At 51.1% G+C, this 15,686-nt stretch overlaps 1 long non-coding RNA gene across 1 annotated transcript in view; it reads left to right on the top strand.

Annotated features, from left to right (window-relative positions):
- Nucleotides 1–15,431, top strand: part of LOC112996720 (uncharacterized) — a 47,810-nt gene extending 32,379 nt beyond the window's left edge. Inside the window, exons 6-9 of the long non-coding RNA XR_010385163.1 lie at nucleotides 8,197–8,318; nucleotides 9,731–9,913; nucleotides 12,706–12,831; nucleotides 14,742–15,431. This is a non-coding gene — a long non-coding RNA (uncharacterized LOC112996720). The remainder of the gene's footprint in view (nucleotides 1–8,196; nucleotides 8,319–9,730; nucleotides 9,914–12,705; nucleotides 12,832–14,741) is intronic.
- The last annotated feature ends 255 nt before the right edge of the window (nucleotides 15,432–15,686 follow it).

Below are 15,686 nucleotides of genomic sequence, written 5' to 3' on the forward strand. Positions count from 1 at the left end.
GCGAAATAGTGTCACGGACAGATCCTGCTGAGAGCAACCGCTCGCACTCTTGTACCTGGGGATTACATCTACTCGGGAAGACTCTCAGGTCATTGGATTGAGCATAAAGGCAGGGTAGGAAAAAATCCCCTTGCACTTTAATGTGCTGGTGGGTAAGGGATGAATCACCTGATTAACAATGGGAAGATTTCAACAGTTTAAATCTTTCTCCAGATCATTAAAAAGATAATAGTTCTGGTAGTTTTCCCTCCGCTTTCCTGCATCCTCTTATCTTTAGCATGGGGAGAAGGCAAGGGCAGGCAGCGGGTCTCCTGTAGTCCGCAGAGTACCGAAAACGAACTGGACATGGAGCAGGGATGAATTTATGTCACATATTCCAACCTGTCAAGCCCTGGCTTGACACCAGGAGGAAGGAAACTTGCCTCGCTTCTGAAAATTTTCTGAAGTGTTTTGTCCGGGGGTTAAAGCACAACCTCCACTAGGAAGACAGGAGGGCACGTCCGCCTGGACAGGACTGAACGCTAAACTGTTCTCATGGATGACAAAGTCTGAATCTCCTTTGGGAGATTTACTGAGCCCAGGCCATGACAGTGCCAATAACAAATCCCAGCTCCAACTCCAGGATCAGTGCGACACCTCGATAGATCAGAGCAGGGTCTGCATGTATTTACCTAAATACTAAAATAACAAGCATCAGATAGGAAAATATCTCCAGGATCGTCTTTACCAGCATCCTCTGTTATTATAAAGTCTTGCTCCTCCACTAACGTTAGGCAGATTTGTCAGGCCATCTATCATACTTCACCTTGTCTTGTACTCCCAAGCAAAGTACTTCCTCTCGTCACAGTGGTAGCAATTTATGCTCTCACAAGGTGCAGGGAAATGAAAATCTGCCAGGTTTAGGATTTTACTGTTTTCCTTTGTGTCTTCACGTTCAGCCTGAGTTGCATTTCCCTATTTACCTGTTCTCTGGCCCTTTTAAGGTGAAGCAGGCAGGGGAGAAAGGGTGTTGCTGCTGGGGTGGCTGGCTGCTAGCTGTTTCCTATAGGCTCATGTTTCTTCTAGCTGGTAAGTTTTCATTTATTTTGTATTTTTCATTATTGTTCTCCTTTTTATTCTAAGCAAGAGGGTAGGCCCTCGAAAGTAGCTGTTTGGAGTGGTTTTGAATGATATGCAAAGCTCTGTCTGGGGTTTTCAGGTGTATCTGATTTGCCATGTGTTTGTGCCACTGAGTGGTTTCATTCTCCTGAGGAAAACGGTGGTTTCCTAAAAACCTTGTTTATGGCCTTTGTTTGGCTGTGCTGTTGTTGTGGAGGACTCTGGGGCTCCAGACTAGCTGGGTAGTGCTTCTGCGCGCTGCCTAGCCTGGCCTCCCCCTTGCTGCAGCCAGGAGCTCAGGTGGCACCTCCAGGAAATGGTAGAGTACACTTTTTGTCTTGAACAGCAAAAAATGTGAATAGACAAGACAGACAAAGGAAAGGAGGGAAAAACAGAGGCATAAAGAAATGATATAACTTGGCCAAGGTTGTGCAGCACAGCTAGGAGTAGGCTGTGGGTCTCTGTGATTCCCAGTTCAATGCCTTACCCACTTACTTGTGCCTTGCTCTGAAATAGTGGTTGTGAATTTTATGAATATTTATAGTCTTGTGACTGTTGCCTAGTGTGGTTCCAGCCATGACTCTTGCAGTGCGAATATTCTAGTGTATCATTTACAGGATATTTTGTTTCTGTTCAAACACTGGCTGGGTTTGAGAACAAATAAAATTCAGTTTTCGGTTCAAATAATTCCTTTATCTGACTTTAGTTAACCATAAATGTACTGTTAATGGGTTGGCTGCTCTTCAGACAACTACATTTGCCAGAATAAGAGTGTGCCTGAGATTATAAAATATATACATCCAACTGTGGGAACATCATAAATGATCCTGCTGATGAAAAAAAGGCAGGTAATAACAACAGGCTGAGATGATAAAGGACCATTGCAGTCATTGCAACAGATGTCAGCTGTGTTATTTGTAGGGCAGAGAGCTCCAGTAAGAGGTCATATCTGATATTACTTGTTTTAAGGGTCTGTAATTAAGCAAAATAAGGAAATAAAGCAGCAATCTCACTTCTGTACTCAGCCATACCATCACAGATGCAAACAGGAACTTTCCACCCCAAATCTCCCCTGCCATTTAGGAGCAAGTAACTATATTCATCTGCGAACAAACCCTGATACCCTTAACCTCCCCCTTGGGGAGGGGGGATCCCCGGCAGCAGTGACTTCGTTGCAGCGCCCCAGGGAGAAGCCCGGCGGCTCTTTGCTAGGGGCCCGGGATGGAAGGCAGGTACGGGCATTTCATCCAGCTGGAAACTGCAGAAGGGATTTGCGTAGGAAAAATACAGTCAGCCCTCGGTGACATCAAACAGGCCTCTCTGAGACTTCCCCAGCAGGAAAACCGTCTGAAGGCGTATCATTTAACTGCCTGGCGAATTAGCATAGGTGAAACCTGAGTTCTCTGTGAAGGCCTTTGGCTGACATTGGCCTGAAAATTCAACATTACTTGTTACCCTGCTGCCTGGGGTGATGCCGTGGTGCGCATCATTGACAAAGCCCGCTGTTCCCCTCCGAGCTCGCTTGGCACTGAACGGGGATGGCAGAGGCCAAATTGGATTTACTCTCTGCATTTACAATTGTACTTCTTGCTTCAGTAGATTACAGATAATTGACTAATTTGATTACTTGTAGAAAAGAAGCCTCTCAAAGCCGCAGCGTAAGGACCAGGATGTGCGGTGCTGCACACCGGCCCAGCCGTTACAGTGCCTAGCTGGAACCGGAAAAAATGGCAGTGTAAAAATGGCACTCTCGCTTAACAGGTGGAAACTGAGGCAGATGATCATCCAGGCCGGACCCTGCAAACATTCACATGTGTGCTTAGTTTTAAGCATGAGTGGTTCCTTCAAGTCTGTGATTTAAAGGATTACTCATGCTCGAAATTAAGCACACATGTATGGATATGGGGAATTGGTTCTTCAATCTGTGCCTGAGTTGTCCACTTCTAACGTGGAGACAACAGCTCCTCCTACGCCCATGTAGCTTGTCTGTGTTGTAAATACCAAAATAATCTTGCAGCAGTGTCTAGGGGTTTGTGTTGCACCTAGCAGAACAGACCCCTAGGATTATTTGGGGCCTCTACTACAGTTGCACAGGAAAAACTGGGCATTTACCCTGTACTGCTTGCATCTTCATCATCCAGCTCCACCTCGGAGGTCTCTGAAGAGCTTTTTTAGGACCTGCTTCAGACAAGGGACAGACACTTAGTCTCACCATGTTTTATTCATCTACCCCGAAAGAGCTTTACTTTCAAACCCTCCCATTCTGTCACTGTGCTAACAGGCGTTTCTGTTGTTTGGGGGTAATGTCAGTAATTGCATCGGGTCTGCTTTGAGTCTGGAAATTACGATTACATGCTAGACTGAGAACCACTTTCGTCTGCCAGTTAAGAGGTGCTAGCAAGGAGGAGGACACTGGTACTTAGCAGAAAATAATACTCCTCTCAACCCTCAATTATTAAAAATGGGTCTCAGTTTGAAGGATGAGGGATTTATGTTCCCTGCTAAACCCTTGCCTGGCTTAAAACTGCATATTCTTTATCTTTATTCATGTCTAAGCCCTTTTTAAAAATCCTCCTACGTGTCTTCAACAATATCTTGGAATAATGAGTCCCACTGTCTTAATTATGAAATATTTTTCTCTCAAAGCTTTTTTTAAATCATGAAAAGTGGAAAAAGTTATGCTCCAACCCCACAGTACCTCTGCAGCAAGAGCTCCGGGCTCTCCCTGACTCGGGCCGCGCGTGCTCGGCGTCCGCTCTCAGTGGCACATCGCCAGCCGCGCCCTGACGAAACCGGAGCTTAAATACGCTCGGGGGTCGCACGACGTGCCCTGAGTGCCCCCCTAAAGAGCAGAGCGGTGCGGTTAACTCTTTCGGGAGAACAGGTCTGAAACGGCTGCGTCTTGTGCGCCAGGCGCGTGACTGTAGCCAGTTGGGGTCTTATAGTTTCCCCAGCTTCTCGAGCCAGGCAATGGCATATAATTTTATCGGTAGGAGCTGCATTACCGGCATTTCTTCTGAATTGGAGAGGAATTGCTCCGTCCTGCCTCGTCAAAGCAGGGGAAGGGGAGCCTGCCGCCCTTCCAGCCCTCCCTGTCAGCCAGCCTCTGCATCGCCCGGCACGTTTGCCGACGTAGCGATGGGAGCGGGTGCCGTGGTCGCGTTTCTCTCTGGCCCATCTCAGTTTCCAGGGTGATGGGGGGCCTGGGGGAGGTCGCACCACCATCCTTGGCGAGGTTTGCCCGCCAGCTCGCCGTGGGCTGCCCCGCTCCCGTGCCGGGGTGCCGCCGAGCGTGGGGCGGCCGCAGCGCCTAGCGAGCGGGGACGGGCTGCCGGTGCCGAGGGTTTATGTAACGTGGGAGAATAGGGGAGCCCAGTGTCTGGAGACGGGAAAATGGCTTATTCCATAATGACTGTTCCGCTGCCTGGTACAGAGTGGAATAATTAGGGTTTCTTTTCTCTTTAATTAGAAAATGGCAAACATAGATTAATCAATTACAAATGCCTCTTTATACTGCAGTGCTCTGCAATTAACATTACTTAAATGTGTTAACAAAGTAGGAGGCCTGTATTTGTAAAGCAACTCCTGACGGCTTTTTCTTTCCCCGGTTTCCCGGCTCCCGACATGTCTGAACCCTTTCCGTTTTCCCTTTCTGCTCTCTCCCCTGTTCCCTCTGCAGAGATTTAGCCGGTCGAGATGAGATTTTTAAACCATTATATACCGCGTGGCGTTAGCGAAGCTGCTCGTTCCATAAAAGCCCTTTTGGCTGGGCTCGGAGGGCTGGAGGAATTAACCCAGGCGAAGAAGTGGAGTCGGCATATTCACTGGGGTCGCACACTACAATAGCGGAGTAAAATCCAGGAAATACAATAACTTGATTCATTGCTTGTTTCTTACGCCGCTGCCAAAAGCGTGATTAAGTCACAAAGAGTTCGATTAGGGACACGCAGTAACAAAACCCCAGCTCCATTGACACGGGCTGTTTTCAGAGTACATCTAGTGCTTTCGCTCGCTGCTACGGGCCTCTTCCCCGGCCGGCGTTTAATAGCCTGCCCCGGCGAACAAAAGTAGCGGAGGGCGCAGCGGGGAGGGCGCCGGCGAGGCTGGGGGGAGGAAGCCGCTTCCATTCAAGCGCACGAATAATTGGGCGGCGGAGGGAAGGCCGGGTGGTCCGGCTGCCGCGGAGGCCGGTGCCCGGGACGCCGGGTCTGCCCGCGGCAGCTCTGGGCGCTCACCTGCGCCTGGGCTGGCCGAGGGCTGGGAAGCGCCGCGTCTCCATGCGTTGCTGCCATCTATTGGGAGGAATCGGCTTGCTCTCGCCCCGCGGAGCCGCGGAGCCGCGTTTCGGGAAGGGCACGGGACCTCCGGCCCCGGCCGCTGTGAGCACGTAGGTGGAAACTGCCGTGCCATGACCACCTTGATTTGGGGTCTTCAAGCTTGCAGCGCTTCAGGGCAGCACTTGTGCACACACTGCTCTCCTCCTACCTACGTGGGTTGTGTGGTGCCCCGTCCTGCCCTTCTGGAGCCAACTGTTGGCACACAGCTTGGATTCGAGCAGCACCAGCTGTGCTCGATAACCCTTAGCTTTGCGGCATGAGCGCAGCTTCGTGCTGAAACACATGGCCCTGTGCTTGCAGAAGTACTGGATGCCTACAAAGTGCTGGAAAGTACGGATGCTTAAATAGGGATGCTCTGAAACCTGGTCCCCTCTACCGGTTCTGCGTCTCTGCTTTGAAGACGTGGTGGCTGGGAAGGACGAGCGGGTGGTCTCTGGGGAAGGAGGGCCCCGCGTGCGCACGTGGCATGCGCTGTTCTCCCCGCAGCGAGGCGCGCGCGGGGCTGGAGGCCTGGGACTGCAGCGAGCAGCTCTCGGGTTTCTGCACATGACTGTCTAGCCATATCTTTTCTACTGTAATTTAAAGACACTTAGCACCTTGGATCTGCCCCAAGATGAAACAGGTAGAGCAGAGAGCAGTATCACTCACATCCATCACAGCCTGAAGCTGGTTTTGCTGTTAGGTTTTGCTCCTTGTCCAGGTGAGGAATAAGGCGCAGGTCGGCGTTTTCCGCTCTGCCTCATGAGCGCTGACGGCTTCATGTTGCGGTGCCCCTCCGTCTCGGGCAGGTGGACGGGTGCATGCGGTGACACAAACGAGCATCCCTCTGTGGCCGAGGGCATCCGCTTTCTCCGGGAGGTGGTCCCAGGCATCGCCTTTAGGGTGCCCACAGGTTGCTGCCTCTGACTGCCCGTGGCCATGGCTGCTCGCAAGATGCTCTGCTTTTAAGGGGTGATGGGCACCGCATCAAATGAAACAGATGCTCCTTCCCAGCAAAATCTCTCAGGGACTCGCCAAATATAGCAGCAGCGTTCTGCTCTCTTGCAAAGCAGCTCCATTCAAATTCACAGCTGGCATGTTCCTGCCTCCCGGCTCGCTGTGCAGCTCCTCCGAGCCCTGCTCGGCTCTGCTGGGAGGATGCGCACGCGGGCCGCTGTGCTGCCAGCGTCTTTCCTAGGCGGGGGGCATTCGGGTCTGGCCGCGTGTGTTTGAAGATGAGACGTGTCATACAGGTTAGCTGCATCCCTTCGCTCTGCTAAGAACTATCTGATAAAGCAGAAGTAATTTTTCAGCGAGTTTATTGCATCTCAGCTACGTTGTGGTCCTTTGTCAGCATGACTCCCTAAGCGCTTAAGTAAAAATGAAACCGGTTTTTATGTTTTATGTCTTATCTTGAAAACCTCTAAAACTGATTAGGTGAGGAAGAATGCTTTTTTATAAGCTACATACGCACCACTCGGGTCTGATTGCCAAAATCCGCCCCGCTCAATAGGGAGAGCGTGTGCGGCCGCGTACGCGCCGGACCTTTCCTGCTGGGGCTTCGAGGTCCGTGGGGGCCCAAAGGCCGGCGGAGAGCAAGAGCCTCTCGGTGCTGCCGAGCAGCCCGGCCCCGAAGACGCGCAGGGTTCCCACCTGGCTGCTGAGCCGGGGCCCCAGGAAGGGCGCCGGGTGCCTTCCTGCGGTTGTGCCAATTTGCTCGGGGTGACAAGCTGGAGCCGTAGCTCCTTGGGGCGCTCGCCGTCACGCACGTGCTCTGCCGGGGACGTTGCTGGCTGCCCAGCAATGCCTGCTGCTGCCTCCAGGTGTGACTGCGTCCGTGCATCAGTGCCTCCTCCCTGCAAAAAGAGGAGAGAAAGCGGTGGGGCGGCTGCGGGGCTTCCCTGGTGCAGTAAACTCGCTGGTGAGGGGAGAGGGAAGAAACTCTCCTTCTCAGGTCTTGCGTTCCTGCAGGCTTTGCCTGGTGTGGGTGGGATTTACTTGTCAGTTGAACTTGTGTTTAGCTTTGGTTAGAAACCGAAGGGCAAGCTGAATCACCACGTGGATGCAGAAGGTGAACAGAGTAAAATCAAATTCTGTTGCTAAATATCAGTAGTTACACATGCTCTCTGTATTGTATAGTTTACGTATATTTTATTTTTAAGTGGCTGCTATCCACAGAAGGGTGTATTTGTACAATAACTGAATCAGCAGTGATTTATGTCCACAGAGATTAACTTTGTGTTGTGGAGGACTGTCAATACCCTGGAAATACATTCAGGGCAGCCTCTTTGATTAAAAGCTGTCAAAGATAAAACCCCTTGAAGATGTATTTAAACCTCTCCTGCATGAGAAGGCTAGATCTGACCAGCGTAACCTGGGCAGCGAGGATGGCTTGTTCGATGCCGGGGTCCGAGGGCGTTCGGTTGCAGGCACGCAGGGTAAAATGCTGTACGTTTCTTAAACAGGAAACGTTTACTAAAGAAATAACTTGCAACCAACAAACATAAATAGACTTGCACATAGCTCGAGTTCCAGCTTTGTCTTCTTTGTTTACCAGGAATTTGTCGGACAACTGTCTAGGGCTCTAATATAACCCGTACCGACTTCAGGCAGCTACGCAATATATTGCAAGAAAAACTTAACGCCAGGCCTCTCTCGTACAGAAGTTCACAGCCTTTTCGAATGCTCCTTATTTCTAACCATAACTGTGCTGAAAAACCCACCTTGTTTAATAACTTGCCAAAGTTAGTTAGTACATTAACTGCTTTCGGACACTTCACAGGCCACCCGGAGAATAGCTGGGAGACGTCGGATCGCGTGCTGTCCTGCACACGCTGTCGCCAGTTGACTTCCCCGAAAACAGGCTGCCTGTGCAGGGAGCAGAGCTCACGCAGCAGAGCATCGGTGAGGGCGAGTCAGTAGATTTTATGTCATTTTAACTCTGGTGAGGACACCTGGGTCTAACCTGTGGCCGGGTCCCGTGGTAAGGGATATCCGTAGGTGTTAGGAGGGGTTTAACTGCTGCTGGGTTGTAGCCACTGCGCTCTGCACACCCGAAAATGAGCTGATCCCTCTTGTTCTAGCAGGAAGCCTCTGGCCGTGCTGGCAGAGAGCCTCCGCGGGAGTCTGGGAGGGAGCCGGGCTGCCGGGGTGCTGGGGCCAGGGCTGTCTGCGCAAGCAGAAACGTGTAAAAAGCGCGGCTCTATTCAGCTTTTTAACAAGGAAGCTGAGGCTAAAAGGCTGCCAGGGGGATGGGAAGGCAGGCACAAGCCTGGCAAATCCTTTGAACGGTTTGGACCAGCGACCGAAATGTATTTAACTGCTAGATATGAAACTGCAGCCTTTCTCCTCCCCTACCCCCCCTTTTCAATTAGCAGTTGGTCCCCAGGCCAGCAGCCCGCTGATTCCCTCCCAGCGGCCCTGCAGCTGATGGTTCATAAAGTCTCTGTGCTAATCTAATCCCTAAATAGCTCTGGTCTCCATCACAGGCGCGGCGGCGATTTCGGTTCCAAATTGTAATTTTATTCTTGTAGCCTCTGAAAAGTCAATAGGCTCCTGGAGGCGTTGCCTGCCCCTCGCACAGCCCGGGTGGAAAAGGGCCGTTGTCAACCCAATTTAACATGCCCGTTGGTATGGCCGGGGCACGACCCGCAGCCGGCTGAAGCCGCAGAGAGGCTTTCCGGGAGCTTGGAGTGGGCTTTGGGAACGGGGCTGTCGCAGGCTATTCTCAGTTTCTGCCTGTATATTTAGATGGGATTCTGTGCCTGTATTAGGGCCTTCCACTGCTTCTCATAACCAGAGTGTCTGAGCAACGCTGCATTCTTTGCATCCTTGCCCAAATTTGCACTTTTATTCCCGGAAGCTGTGCTGAAGTGCAGAGCTGGTGCGAGGGGAATGAGTCTGCAGATTTTGCTGCGCGAGCTGGCTGCCTGGTGGCATTGTACACGAAAATAACCAAAACTCCGAGCTATTTTTAGAACTACAGCATTCTCAAAAGCTTCCTGCCTTGATTTCTTTTTTTCTTTTCCCCCCTTCTGTGGTGTTCACTACTTTGGGCTGGACCATTTTGCTCCAGGAGTGGCCCCAGAAGTGTAACAGCCCTGAAGAAATGACTGTGGATCCTTGCGTTACCCTGTTGCACCCGTGCCTCTTGTAGCGGTGTATGAAATGCTGTTAATTGGCTAATCTCCATTTTGGCGCTTTAGAAGAGCGGCGGTACCTGCATCCAGGGCCTGGCCAGTGAGTGTTTTGAAGGGAGACTGCACACATGGGCTCTCCTGGGGAAACATCTAAGCAATCTTCATTTGTTCTTCCAGGCCCCTTCCTCCTGAATGGACGCTTTGGTTAACAGGGAGCTTCAGGATGGCTCTGAAATCCCCCAGAATAACACCCCCACGCCCCCATAACGGGCACCACGAGGACACCTCCTGGTGTCACCAAGGCGTGATAAAACCAGTGAACTCTCTCGGCCATGCAGCCCGTCTTTGTGAACAGTGCAGGTTGGTCTCCAGTTTTCTCAGGCTTTGTCAGCCACAGCTTAAATATCGCAAGAGACTAAACTTCACGTTACATCTGTAGCATGTTCAGTCAGGTCTTAACCGAGCGCTTGGTGGGTGGCGGGGTGCTGCGTGGGGTATGTGGGGTCCTGCGCAGCGGTGGCTGGAGACCCTGAGCACATCCCGCAGCGAGACGGCAGCTGGTGGGAAACAGGCCCCTTCCTTGGAAAACGAGGCGGTATTTCCTGGAGCGCCGGGATTAGCAAAGCCTGGTTTCCCCCAGGTTTGGGGCCTGTGGGCAATTGAAGCTCTTCCCACAACTGGGGCATCTGACATCTCCCTTCCCTCTTCTTCCCCCGTGGAGTCCCTGGTATCCAGTAAGGGGTGATGAGACACCGCAGGCTTTGGGTGAAGTGGGCTTGAGGGATGTCCTCCAACGACTGTCCTTTCTAGCACCCGATGCAACAAAGCAGGGGCGGGTGAGGGACTCTGAAGTCTTTATTTCTCTGTCAAATATAGCCTAAGGTGCTCAGAGAATTAAAATTATCAAAAATATGCACGCACACAGATACATACGCAGCGTACTTGTAGGAATGTCACCTTGTTAAGCAGTCGGGCCAAGATTGCTAAGGATGGATTTGAAAATCATGGCAGACTTCATAAATGTCATTTTTTTAATAAACTTGGTGGAGGGGGTTGCTTGCTGGTGGCTTTCTGTTTGGCTTTTTTTTTTTTTCCCCTGATATGTTTGAGAGGATTCTGATCACTTTTCCTGTAGAAAAGAAAAGCATCCAAAAAATTGCTATTCTGTTTTTGGAAAAACACTTTGATTGGTCGGTCTAGGTTGGCACCACCGCCAGTGAGGCAGTTGCTCTCCCTGGCTGTTCCATAATCAACGCGTTCATGTTTTATGTAGTGCCTCGTCTTGGGTTTTTGTATGAAAAGCATGCAAGATTAAATTCTGCTTATCTTGGAATGAGGGTGGTGGGCTTCATCCTGGCTTGTTTTGCAGAGGCAGAGCAGGACCAAAGTCCTGATTTTGTTTCATGGTCTAGCTGGAACGTTGGTTGCTTGATGGGACCATCCCCACGTGGACTGGGCCTTAAAGGCTCTGTATCGACCTCCCAAGCATTGCTTGAGGATAAAAGATTTCCTTTGTTCTTTTTAACCCTAAGGCTGTGATCCAGGGCAGTGGTGTTTCCCAGATAACACCCGCGGCATCCAGGCGTTTGCAGTGGGCAACGCTGCCGTTCGGTGCTGGAAGATGCGAAGGAGAAATCCCCAGCCCAATCTTTAAACGTCCTGACTAGAACTGGGGCAAATTCCTAGTTCAAATAAGGCCTTGAAGATGCTTATTCTTATGGCTGAACACCAGATAAGTGACAATTAGAAAAGGCAATCAATTTGTGGCTGCTCTGGTTTTAGTTTCCATCTGATGCAACTGCAATCTGGAAGACAAATCTTAATTTAGGACTACAAAGGGATTGTTCTTTCCGAAGATAACGCGTGCTTGTCCGGGCTCTTATCTTCCGTGAAAATTGATTGTCCCGTTTAGTGATGTCTCTGTTTCTCAGAGTTGGTTCAGAACAAGCTGCCAAAAAGGGAACTATGCTGAGGATGCTGCTGTGAGAGGACCGTTAACTCTCCCGCCAAGCCCCACTCCTTCTCCTTTACCTTTACGTGCTCCCCAATGTTCACGCATTTGCCCTGACACTGTGTTCGGGGCAAGAAATGGGGATTTGGGAATTTCTATTCTATAAAGTCCATTTTCTTCTCATGTTTAGTGAATGGATATTAAAAACACAAAGGTCTGTTTTAAAAGCATGGCCACTGGAGCTGTGGTCTTTTCTGTATCGTTGCATAGCTGCTTAGGAGGTGGGTGGAGGTGAAATTTCTGTCGGCAGATATATAAACCATCCTTGGAGTTAGGGCAGAAAGCCTCGGATGAGCTTTTTCTTGCCCTTCCTCCTGGTCTCTTATCTTTTTGCTCTTCCTTTGGTCTCCTCCTATCTCCCTAGATTCCTTTTTTTTAGGCACTTATCTGCCTAGACACCATCTTGCTAGCTACCTTGCTAACACCTCTCCCATCTCTTAACCTAATAAAAGGGCCAAAACAGGTCTTCTGACTAAGCTAAAAAGTCATGTTCCTCATTCTCCTGTATGTTACTGCGCTAGCGAGAAAGCTCGGAGCAGCTGTCAGATATTTATGCAAGCCCTTTTCCTCTTCTATTTTAAGTTCAGTTTTGATCAAAAAAGGGGAGGTGGGGGGAGAAGCTGGCTTGGAAGCCACAATACATTATTCAGAGCTCCCTGCTTCTTCTTCTGCAAAAGTAGGTGTGAGGTGTAGTGACAAAAGGCGCCGGGTGAGTCGAGCCCGCCGAAGGAGACCAGCGAGCAGAGGCTCGCGGGTGCTGACCAGCCCCTTTACGAAAAGCAGCCTTGCTCCTTGCCGAGATGTGCTGCCTAGCTAATCGCCGTCTCCCTCGGAGGCCAAACCCCAGCGGACTTCAGGCAACGCGCGCGACTCCGCGCAGCCCCGCGTGTTCAGCAGCGCTCAGGGTTTGCATCCAAAGCAGCAGATGGGGCGCAGAGAAGAGTTGAATTCACAGTGGCTGAGGATGTAGGGGGGTCTTTTATTCCAAGATACTGATGGCCGAGGCAATGGGTTTTGCCAGGAACCCTAAAGGGATAAAAATGGCCTCTGATAGATGTGGAACCTCCGAGGAAATAGGGAAAATGTCCCTGGTTTTCCTCTTCTTCCAAAAATACCCTTATGCATGTCTGTTCTGTGAAAGGTGTCAATCTGAGGATCTAATCCGAAGTCAATGGAAGTAATTCTGCCTTCCAGACCCAGACACTGTGCCCGTGGGATGCAGAGGTGGTGTATGGAGCCGGGTCCTCTCTTCCCGAGCGCTGCGCAGGTACAGAGCGCTTTGCTGGTTGCGTATGAGCATTTCAGGGCTGGGGCTGGAGCGACGGCGTGCAGGACTTGGCACTTCAGAGCACCCCATGCTCTGGCTGGAAATGAGCACTCGCAAATCGAAGCAACGCATAAAAGTGTAATTGGGTCCTTGCAATCTCTCGACCAGCTCCAAATCCAGGCCGCGCAGGGGCTGCAAGGGACTTTGAGCCCCCGCAACCCAGGGGCTGCATTTTGTGCAAGTCGGTCTCTGGCAGGGAGACCAGGGGACGCAATCCCAAGGGGAGCTTTCCCATTTGCATCTATATGTTTTCAATTATGCCCTGCTCACTTCGCTCCTCTTATTTAACAAGACACTGTTATTTAGGGCTTGGCAATTAATAGATTTTCCATGAGAATAATCTCTCTAGCTTCTGAAAAATCATGGGGAAAGAATGATTCTCATGTTAAATGTTCTGGTCAGTAGGGTAACCAGAATGTTTAATGTACTAACTTTAGGATCTGTGCCTTGTTATAGTAATAAAAAGAAAAAATACAAAATGACACTCTTGCAAAACAAATTCCTGTAACCATTGGCTAGAAAAGTTTCAAGAGACTTTCTCAAGAGTAAAGTGGGGAGGCTGCCGTACCAGTTCCCAATTTTAAAGGGCTGCTGTGCAAATTAAAAGGTATATCGCTGGATAATTTCTGCTCGCCTTACTGCGTACCTGGTGCTGAGGCTCTCCTGCAAGAGGCTGAGCAGGGAGCGCTCCTGCCTCCCTGTAAATGGCAAAGGATTCTTCCACAGCGCACAAAAAAAGCAAATTCATGATTCATGAAGGCTCTGGCCATAGATCTTGCAAAGAAATGCTTGGCAGCTTTAGAGAATAGCTGGGTTTATTTTAACCTTTAAGAATGACACCAATTTCACAGCTGTTAATGCTATGTGGCTCCTACGCTTTCCAATGCAAATTGCACATGAAGGGCTAATGCATTTTGATGAAGGGGGGGTGAGGCAGAATCTCCATATTAATGTGCCAATAGCTTTGTTCTGAAGTGTTTAATTTTATGCTTTAATGAGAGATCGTCTTTCTGGTTAAGGCAAGCCTTTGCAAGAAACTATTTAGATATTTGCTAGTGTCATCAGGCTCTGGAGCGGGGCGGGGGGGGAATATTTTTTGCAAGTGGGTTTTTTTGTTATTTTGTTTTGCTTCTGTGGCAAAAACTGTTGCAAGGGGAGTCTCATGGAGATACGGTGGTCCCTGAGCAAAGGTCTTGCCCAAAGCCCCTCGAAATCAGGGTTTGGAGTTAACTCTTGCTGCAGCCAAGCATGGTTACCTGCTGGAGAGGAAGGCGGGAGCAAACACCCCGGCCCCACGGCGCAGGTACGAATTGAGCCCGAGCCGGTGATACCGGTGTTCGGAGGGGTAAAATCTCAAGGCCATAGCAGCGATGCCTTTAAGGGGCCGTTTTACCTTCCCCGGGTGCGTTTTTCCATTGACCAGGCCGGGCCTGAGTACCGGCCCTGAGTGCTGAAAGTTCCTCATGCGTTTGATATGTGATGCACATTTGGTCTTAATCAAAATCCCGTTGAAACAGGCACTCAGGATTTAGAGCATAGGATTTCAAATAATACCGGGCCATTATTAATAATCGCTTTTCATCATGCATTGCGTTTACAAGACAGAAAAGCAGCCCAGCAGAAATACACTAAACTACATAATTGCTTTTATTAAAAAATCAAATTGTGCGAAGTGAATAAATCATGTAGTAAAGTAATACGAAAAGTCTTTTTCCTTGGCTTCGTTTACGTTGGCGATTAACTCGAACACAGCGTGAGACAATAGTTGCAACCTTATGTTGGGCATAAAACAGTGTTACCTTAAATGTGCAGTGGCCGTGACACAATTAATCCTTTCCTGACTTTTACAGAAAACCCGAGGTATGAAATGCCGTTATTTGACGGGAGAATAGCGAGCGGCTGGCTTTTGTTGCCAGGTCTGCGGAGGGAAGGCTGACGCCTGCGGACGGGTTCGAGTGGCCACGTTGGGGCAGACGACTTGTTAATTGAGTCCTGCCTGTGGAGCGAGTTCTGACAGTGCTCAGCCCGGGGCGGCGGCGGCGGTCGCTGGGGCTGAGCACCTTGGAAGGTTCTGCTCAGCCTCCCCGTGCTTCGCTTTTATACTGTCAGGGTAAGTGAAGCTACTCCTGGCTTATAACTCCGCGATGGGGAGCCGCACCCGGACAGCGCGCGGTGACGATGGGGAGCCGCATCCGGACAGCGCGCGGTGACGATGGGGAGCCGCATCCGGACAGCGCGCGGTGCCGCACCGGGTAACGGCCGCGGTGCAGGGCCGATGCTGACCCGGGGCGCCGCGCCGAGGCCCGCCCGCGGAGGAGCCGGGCAGCCGGAGGCACGCGGGCAGCTCTCGGGCCGGCCGCCGGCGCGCTGCGAGCCGGGGCCGGGTGTGTACGTGTGCGCGGGAGCGTCGGCGCGCGGCGGCGGGCTCCCCTGCTCGCCGGCAGCAGACGTGCCGGGGGAAGCAGCGACGCGTTGCTAACTCCCGAGGTGATGCAGTTGCTCACGTCCCTCCGGAGCGGAGCGGAGCGCGGCGGCGGGCCGGGAAGGTGGGCAGGGATCCGGTTACAGCGGCGGGGGGCCGCCGGCCTCACCGCAGCCCCAGCCCTGGCGCGGGGGGACGGGCGCAGGGCTCCCTGCTTCTCTTTTTTTATCTTTTCTTCTTTCCCGTATTTCTCCTTGAGGTTTGGCAGAGTCTGACCACTTTGGGAAAGAGCTTACGGTGCTACGACAGGGCAAACTGTGTGGGCTGTGCAGGCAGCGCGGCGGATGGACCTGGCGAGATGCAGCCAGCTCAC

The sequence above is a fragment of the Dromaius novaehollandiae genome, chromosome 26 (assembly GCF_036370855.1).
Source record: "Dromaius novaehollandiae isolate bDroNov1 chromosome 26, bDroNov1.hap1, whole genome shotgun sequence".
Taxonomy (NCBI): Eukaryota; Metazoa; Chordata; class Aves; order Casuariiformes; family Dromaiidae; genus Dromaius; species Dromaius novaehollandiae.